Source organism: Triticum urartu, chromosome 7A (genome assembly GCF_056163025.1).
Source record: "Triticum urartu cultivar PI428250 chromosome 7A, HENAU_Tu73, whole genome shotgun sequence".
In the NCBI taxonomy this organism is placed as follows: Eukaryota; Viridiplantae; Streptophyta; class Magnoliopsida; order Poales; family Poaceae; genus Triticum; species Triticum urartu.
This window is the reverse complement of record NC_141879.1, coordinates 126957159-126966532: the sequence shown is the minus strand read 5'-3', so window position 1 is coordinate 126966532 and position 9374 is coordinate 126957159.

The following is a 9374-nucleotide window of genomic DNA, read 5'->3' as shown; positions in this document are numbered from 1 at the left end:
CGTACGTGTACATGCTACGTGCGCGCCTCTACTACGACACGTGCGCGCCTCTACATTGACCAGTATATATGTACGTACACGTTCGCGACCAGAATGACAATGCTACGTACGCTTCGACCAGGTGGGTCCCGACTTTCAGGCACTTCCTTGCGTGCCAAGATGTAGCTGGTGGGTCCCAGCAGTCAGGAGCAAACATTTTTTCACGAAATACGGTCGCCCGTCCGGTGGGTCCCCGCTGTCAGGTGGAGGAATAATTATTTTGCGCGTAATAAGGAGGCCCTTCCTTGCTGCGGCCATGGACCCAGCTATCAGCGTCTCCACGCACAATACTCTTCCGATGGAAGTCGTTCGTTGACCACATTGACCACGCCGCGCCGAGAGCACCACGGCGGTGGACGGCAGCGAGGCCTAGGAAGGGGATGACGCGGAGCCGGGGAAGACGCGGCAGTGGAAGCCCGCGCGGAGAGGAGTATGAGGGTTCACTGGTACACCTACGGTGTGAGGCTGCCGTCGCCGCAGGGCCTGGCTAGCGGTGGGAATAGTAGGGGGCGGTGAGGCCTCCGCGGCAGCACAGCTGGCCACGGGAGGCAGGAGCATGCGGCACGACCGGCGCTGCTTTGGGCGGCTGGGGCAAGAAGACCAGAGGTTGAAGAAGCACTACGGCCGTTGGATGGACATCGTAGGGTCACTGGAGCTAGAATCGTTCATATTGATTAAGTTGACAAAGCCCTTCGTCCCCGTCAACTTAGTAGGCCCACAAGTCAGCCTCCCACCAAGGTGGGTCCCAGCTAGCCGGGGGAGTATTCATTTTTTTGTGCGTAATAAGGAGGCACTTCCGGTGGGTCTGAGCTGACAGCGGGGGGAACTTTTTTTTGCGAAATACGGTGGCCCGTCCGGTGGGTCCCAGCAGTCAGGGGGAAACGATTTTTTTTTCGCAAAATACTGGTGGCCCGTCCGGTGGGTCCCCGCTGTCAGGTGGAGGAATAATTATTTTGCGCGTAATAAGGAGACACTTCCTTGCGGCTGCCGTGGACCCAGCTGTCAGCCTCTCCACGTACAGTACTCTTCCGATGGAAGTCCGTCGTTGACCACATTGACCACGCCACGCCGTGAGCACCACGGCGGTGGACGACGGTGAGGCATAGGAAGGGGACGACGCGGAGCCGGGGAAGAAGCGGCAGTGGATGCCCACGCGGAGAGGAGTACGAGCGTTCACCGGTTCGGCTGCGGTGTGAGGCTGTCGTCACCGCAGAATAACAAGGGGTCTGGGTGAGTAGAGGGATGTCCTGGCCAGCGGTGGGAGTAGTAGGGGGCGCTGAGGCCTACGTGGCAGCACAGCCGGCCACGGGAGGCGGGAGTAGGCAGTCCCGCCGGCGCTGCTTTGGCGGCTGGGGCAAGAAGATCAGAGATTGAAGAAACACGACGGCCGTTGGATTGACATCCAACGGTTACGTCTGCTAGAATCGTTTGTTGATGTATATAATAACTAAAAAAATCTTGCATACGCGTCAACTAAACAGGCCCACAAGTCAGACCACTCCCTCTTTTTTTTAGTAATTTATGTATAGCTCATGGCAACTTCTTATGCAATTTATTGCAGTCGTTTTTTTGGTTGGCCAGGGCCAATTTCGCATATTTCTGTGGGTTCCAAACTATTTTTAATACCGAAATGTCCAGCCAGATTTAAAGTACTTTGAAGATATATTTAAATTAGGTTAATGCCCAGTGAAATAGGAATCTGAAAATGTAATAAAATTCAGAAATTATAAAGTAATTGCCAATTTGTCATCTGTTTTTATATTTACAACCCATTTCATATTACTTTCAAGATTTGTAGGCGTCTTGAAAGAGTTGCAGCCCATCAGGGCGTAGAAAAATAAGTAGGCCTGGATTGGGTATTCTTCAGAAAAAATAAACTGGGCTCATTTCACAAAGAAAAAATAGCTGGGCTGGTCACATGGTGAACATAAAATATAAGCCTGGGCTAGACGGGCCACAACCCAGTTCAAACCTTGCTCCGTCTCAACAATACCAAACAAAAAAAATAATGCTCGAGTAGCTACGTCCCAGGTGTCAGCCGATCTTGTATTGTTCTCTTGTCTATTGACTATATATGCTCCCAATATCGTGGGTCCCAGATGTCAGGAAAACACTAGGAGGAAGCATTTTATTTTTCCATACGCTGACATGGTGGGCCCCTACTGTCATTGTCGGTGTACTAGAGTAGGGGTACCCTAGTATCCCGAACTTGTGCACAGGCAGTCGCAGCATCCCGCGGCAAGGCTTGCCGGGTGACCGCCAAGGTCCTCCGTGGTTCCTTTGAAGCCATTCAAGAACAAAGTATCCAAGCCAAGGAGACAAGACCCCAGCAAGAGGAGCTTGCCGAGAAGGCCAACCAAGGCATCCAAGCCAAGGATACAAGACCCCGGCAAGAGGAGCTTGCCGGGAAGGCCAACCAAGGCATCTCAAGGAACTTGCCGCGACGCGCCACGCGTCCCGGCAAGGCCCGGTGAGCGACAAGCTCCCGAACGCGACAAGACAACGACCGCGGCAAGGCGCTTGCCGCGGCAAGCCACCACTCTGTGCCCGCGCTCCAGCACATCCACCAACGTGTCGCTCTGGGACCCTTCCAGGCGTACGTGGCTGGAGGCTGTGCAGCCAGCGGTGCGCGGTGGCAAGCGGCGCTGACAAGATTGCCATCGTGGCGAGCGGTGGCGTCCCTGACGGTCCCTTTTGCACTATTTAGGCAACGCAGACGGGCATTTAATGCCCTTGTCCCCTGCCGTCAGGGATAGGTATGATACACTGTAGCAGGTAGTTGTACCAACCGCAACACCTTTCCATTTTTACCCTTGTCTACGTTGCCACCTGTCGGTGACCCCTTGAGCATATAAAAGGAGGCCCATGCGCAACATAGAAAGGGGAAAAAAGGAGAACACTCAGGCTCGGTCTCGTTAGCTGCTGGGGTGTACTGTAGCACTCCGCGCTCCCGAGCAAGAACTCAATACAAACCACAAAGCAGGAGTAGGGTTTTACGCATCCGTGCGGCCCGAACCTGGGTAAACTGCTCGTGCGCTTCGCCTCGATCCGCTCTTCGTGCGACCCTCGCCCCCGCCGAACCGAAAGGGACTCGGTTCGCCGGTCCCATAGGTGCTCGTGGATCAGAAACCCGGCATCTTTGGCGCGCCAGGTAGGGGGGTCGAGGTTGTGTGAACCAGATCCGGCGTTCACGCGAGCTAGATCTTCATCATCTTCATCGACATGCCGCCGAAGAAGAAGGCTTCGGAGGCGGCTGCTCCGTCCGCGCCGAACCCACCACCGCCGGAGCAAACGGCTGATGGGGCAGACGCCGGCGGAAGAACGGGCGTCGACGAGGGAGCTCGCGATGCTGCCAGGTCCAAGGACAAGGCTGCGCTGCCCATCGGCGGCGTAGCCGGCTCCCACAACGACCGGGCGCACTCCAAGACCTCGGCGTCCGTACATGCACCGCGCCCATCTCAGGAGGCGCGGGACCGGCAGCGTCATGGTACTCACGGTACCATGCGTTTGCTGGACCAAGATCGAGCTGGTGGATCTCGGAGTGCTCAAGACCAGCATGCACGCCAACATGCTGGCACGAGCGAGGCACGGTCGCCTGGACGGGATACTGCTCCTTCTAACGTAGTTAGAAGTCCGAGCATATCCCGCTCCTCGCACCGTTCGCCACCGCCACCCGCCACTCCAGCAGAAGCTTTGGCGCGAGCTCAACTGCTCCTGGACTACCCTCCAACGGCAGACAAGATCGACGACTGGAGGGCCACCATTCAGAGTCTCATCGGCTTCGCCAACGGTGACACTCAACGGCAGCCGAGCATGTCGCAGCCGCGGCAAGTCAGCCAGGCATGAGCCGGTGGCGACAAGACCGGTGGGGGTGCAACCACTATGCACTCTCCGCCCCGAAGGCCAAGATCCCCGACTCGCCGGATCTACCTCGACAGTGACTCCACCGCGTCATTAGATCCACGAGCTTGTCGCGATCAGTGCCAAGTTCTTCACGAACGACAGCAAGAAGACGCTCGTACTCGCATCGAGCGCTGAAGAGAAGCGCGACGTCAATCGGACCAGCGCACCGGGCCCTCCGTCGACATGCATGCGCCAGGGGAACCAGGCGGCTTGCCGTACGCGGTAGGTTGCCCTGCGTTTACTCGTGAGCTGCGGCAAGTCCAGTGGCCCAGCACGAAGAGTTTCAAGCCAGACGTACCAGAGAAGTACGACGGCAAGTCGCATCCGTCGGAGTTCCTCAGCATCTACACCATCGCGGTGCAGGCTGCCGGGGGGCGGGACGACAAGATCCTTGCCAACTACTTCCCGCTGGTGCTCAAGCCCAATGTCAGGTCCTGGCTCATGCACTTGCCGGATGACTCCATATCATCCTGGGCAGACCTATGCCATCAGTTTGTCGGCGCCTTTATAGGCGGCCACAAACCCCATGGCCAAGAGAGTGACCTTCATCTGCTCGCCAAGAAGGAAGGAGAGCCCCTGCGCAAGTACATTCAGAGATTCAGCCGTGTACAGCACAACATCCCAGATGTCCACCCTGCTGCGGTCATCAGCGCGTTCCATCAGAACGTGCGTAACCGCAGGATGCGGGAGGAGATGGCGATGTGCAAGATTAGAGACGTCAGTGAGCTGTATGCCCTGGCCGACAAGTGTGCACGTGCTGAAGAAGGGAGGAAACTCCCCGGAGAGAATACAGGAGCAGGAGGATCTGACAGCGAGGATGCTGCCCCGGCAAAGAAAAACCGGCGGCGGAACAACAGGAAGAAGAAAGGCAAAGATGTGCTAGTCGTTGAGCAGTCCGGCAACGAAGGTGGCGCCAAGAAAGCCAAAGCTGGTAGCTCTGGCAAGGAGATTGCCGCATGCACCAACTGCCAGACTATGGCGGTCGCCGACAAGCAGGACGGCACCGACAAGCAGTACTGCAAGATCCACCGCACCAAGGGCCATGACCTCCAGAGCTGCAAGAAGGTCGAGCAGCTTGTCCAGCAGCAAAAGGCTGAATACGAGCGACGCGACAAGGAGAGGGCCCAAGGAGGCGCTGGAGAATCCAGCAAGAAGCGCGCCGGCCGGGGAGGAGGCCTCGGCAAGGCCAAGCAGCGGCAAGGAGACAGACCTCCCCGCGGCCGCGACAAGGATGAAGATGACGACGATGACGAAGACATGGATGATGTCGAGACCAATGAGCAGGAGTTCCAGAAAGCCACAGAGGTCTTGTGCGTTGACGGCGGTGCTTCTCTGCATACTTCGCACCGCCAACTCAAGCAGTGGGTGCGGGAAGTCAATGCAGCGGAACTACCTGTCGAGTCACGCAAGCTTCTGAAATGGTCCAGCACGCCTATCATCTTTGATATTGAGGACCACCCTGATCGCACAACTGCGGTCGGGTGCTTGCCGATGTTGGTTTCACCAACTATCTGCAACCTCAAGGTCACTAAGATGCTAGTTGATGGCGGGGCCGGCTTGAACCTGATCTCCTCCGCTGTACTCCAGAAACTCCAGATCCCTGACAGCGAGCTTGAAGAGACCGGCACATTCCAAGGAATCAACCCGGGAAGGAGCAAGCCGAAGGGGAAGGTCACGTTGCCAGTAACATTTGGCAGCGAGGTGAACTTCAGGACTGAGAGGGTCACTTTTGACGTTGCCGATTTTCCATTGCCTTACAATGGGATACTCGGCCGTCCAGCACTCGCCAAGTTCATGGCAGCCTCTCACTATGCATACAACATGCTGAAGATGCCAGGCCCGATAAGCGTCATCTCTGTCCCTGGCGACAAGAAGGATGCTCTTATCTGCGCTGACAAGATCTACCGGGAAGCGGCAGCCGCAACAGATCGCAAGTCACCTGCCGTTGAAGCTCCCGGGGGGAAGAAGAAGACCAAGTCCGGCAAGATCTCTGATGCCCACTCCGGCAAGCGCACCTCTTCGTAGTGCTGCGCTGCCGTCGAGGACGCACCATCGAGCTCCACCGGCAAGTGTAAGAAGACAATGGCAGCTCCGCCAGAGACCAAGAAGGTGTCCGCCAAGGAGGACGGCACTAGTGGTACCTTCACCATCAGTGCCACTCTCGACCCTAAATAGGAAAACGCGCTCATTGCTTTCCTGTGGGCGAACGTCGACGTGTTTGCGTGGCAACCGTCTGACATCCCCGGTGTTCCCAGGAAAGTAATTGAGCACCATCTTGCCGTTTGTCCTCATGCGCGGCCCGTCAAGCAGAAGGTCAGGAAGCAAGCAGTGGAGCGCCAAGTATTCATCGCAGAAGAGATCAAGAAGTTGGAAGCAGCAGGCCTTGTCAGAGGAGTGCTCCATCCTACGTGGTTGGCCAATCCTGTAGTCGTGCGCAAGGCAAACGGGAAATGGAGACTTTGTATCGACTTTACCGATGTTAACAAAGCTTGTCCCAAAGACCCATTTCCTTTGCCGCGCATTGACCAGATTGTTGACTCCACAGCCGGATGTGACTTGCTTTCGTTTCTTGACGCATACTCAGGATACCATCAGATCTTCATGGCAGAAGAGGATGAGGAGAAGACCGCATTCATCACTCCATGTGGCACGTACTGTTTCATACGGATGCCTTTCGGTTTAAAAAATGCTGGTTCAACATTTGCAAGGGTAGTCCATATCGCTCTTGAGCCACAAATACACAGAAATGTGGAAGCCTACATGGATGACATAGTGGTCAAGAGCAAGGACAAGGCAACTCTGATTCAAGATATAGACGAGACCTTTGCAAATCTGCGCAAGATCAGCCTCAAGCTCAACCCTGAGAAGTGTGTGTTTGGAGTCCCCTCCGGCAAGCTTCTCGGGTTCTTCGTGTCTCAGCGGGGAATCGAAGCCAATCCCGACAAGATCAAGGCCATTGAGCAGATTGAAGCACCCAAGCGCGTCAAGGATGTACAAAGACTTGCCGGTTGCGTGGCTGCTCTCAGCAGGTTTATCTCTAGGTCTGCTGAGCGCGCCTTGCCGTTTTTCAAAATATTGAAAAAGGCAGGTCCAATGAAATGGACTCCGGAAGAGGAGGCTGCGCTGCAAGACTTGAAGAGATACCCGTCCTCCGCTCCAACACTTGTCGCACCTAAGCCACAAGAGAAGTTGCTGCTGTATATAGCGGCAACCAATCAAGTGGTTAGTGCTGCGTTAGTAGCAGAGAGGGAGGCAGATGACGAGCCAGAAACCACGGCAGGCGCATCCAGCGACAAGCAGGGGGCTTCCCCGACAAGCTCTGGTCCCGACAAGGATGGATCTGCGCAGACGCGCGAGAAGATACAAAAGAGAATGGTACAGCGCCCAGTTTACTTTGTCAGTTCCCTTCTGCGGGGGGCTAGGTCAAGGTACTCTGGCGTGTAGAAATTGCTTTTCGGCCTTCTCATGGCCTCGAGAAAGCTGCGCCATTACTTCCAAGCACATGAGATCACAGTTGTCACTCGTTTTCCGCTGAAGAGGATACTACAGAATCCAGAAGCGACAGGAAGGATTGTTGAGTGGGCACTGGAACTGTCAAGCTTTGGCCTCAAGTTTGAGAGTACTTCAACTATCCAAAGCAGAGCATTGGCAGAATTCATAGTAGAATGGACGCCAACACCAGATGAAGAAATTCTAGAAACGAGCATCCCCGTCGAGGAAGCAAGCAAAGAGTGGTTGATGTACTTTGATGGTGCCTTTCCGCTGCAAGGCGCCGGTGCTGGCGTGCTGCTTGTCGCACCCATCGAAGAGCACCTCAAGTACATAGTCCAGATGCACTTTCCCAAGGAGCAAGCAACAAATAATACCGCAGAGTATGAAGGCTTGCTTGTCGGTCTCAGGATCGCGGCAGACCTTGGGATCAAGAAGCTCATTGTCAGGGGTGACTCGCAGCTTGTCGTCTGCCTAGTGAACAAGAACTATCAGAGTCCGTTGATGGAAGCCTACGTCGACGAAGTGAGAAAGCTAGAAGAGCACTTTGACGGCCTACAGATGGAGCATGTTCCAAGAGCTCAGAACGCCATTGCCGATGGCCTATCAAAGTGCGCCGCACTTAATTTACCTGTGGAAACAGGGATCTTTGTGCTCAAGCTGACTCAACCGTCTGTAACGCCATCAACTGGACAGAGCAAGAAGAGGAAGTTTATTTCTGGTGACTATTTTTCGGCAGAGCTTCCCGAAGCCGCCGCCAAGAAGGTCCCCAAGATCAACGCCAAGAGCGCTGAGGAGCAGTCTGCTCCGGCAAGCCCTAGGGTTTGTTTCGTCGAAGCAGAAGCTCCCGACAAGTTTTGCTCTGGCAAGCTTGCCGGGGAACGTCAAGCTCCGGCAGAGCCGCAGGTTCTCGCCGTAGAAGCGGATGTTCCGGCAGCAGCAGATTTGCCTTTGGCCAAGAAGGTCCCCATGATCAACGCCAAGAGCGCTGAGGAGCAGTCTGCTCCGGCAAGCCCTAGGGTTTGTTCCATTGAAGCAGAAGCTCCCGACAAGTTTTGCTCCAGCAAGCTTGCCGGGGAACGTCAAGCTCCGGCAGAGCCGCAGGTTCTCGCCATAGAAGCGGATGTTCCCGCAGCAGCAGATTTGCCTTTAGTCCTTGTTGTCGAGCCACAAGCTCCAGCATGGGCGCAACAGATTATCCGTTTCCTTCAGATAGGAGAACTTCCCGAAGAGCAAGAAGAAGCGGAAAGAGTAGCCCGGCAGTCAAGTATGTACCAGTTTGTCGACAACAAACTGTACAGAAGAAGACTCAACGGTGTGAAATTGAAGTGTATTCACCGGGAAGACGGACAAAAGCTGTTGGCAGAGATACATGGAGGCATATGTGGTCACCACATTGGCGCAAGAGCACTTGCCGGCAAAGCATTCCGGCAAGGTTTCTTTTGTCCGACAGCCCTCTAGGATGCAACTGCACAAGTAACCAAGTGTGAAGCGTGCCAGTTCCATTCCAAACAAATACACCAACCAGCTCAAGCTCTCCAGACGATCCCTTTATCTTGGCCATTTTCGGTCTGGGGGCTCGACATCCTCGGCCCCTTTCCCCGAGCAATCGGGGGCTTTGAGTACTTGTACGTTGCAATCGACAAGTTCACAAAGTGGCCGGAAGTGGAACCAGTGAGGAAGGTGACAGCACAGTCAGTAGTCAAGTTCTTCAGGTCGATTGTTTGCCGCTTCGGGATCCCTAACAGGATAATCACCGACAACGGTACGCAATTCACGAGCCGCACCTTCATGCAGTACGTCCAAGATCTTGGCGCCAAGGTCTGCTTCGCTTCTGTTGCTCACCCGAGAAGCAACGGTCAAGCGGAGAGGGCAAATGCTGAAGTGCTGCATGGCCTCAAGACCAGGACTTTCGACACGCTGCACAAGTGCGGAAGAAACTG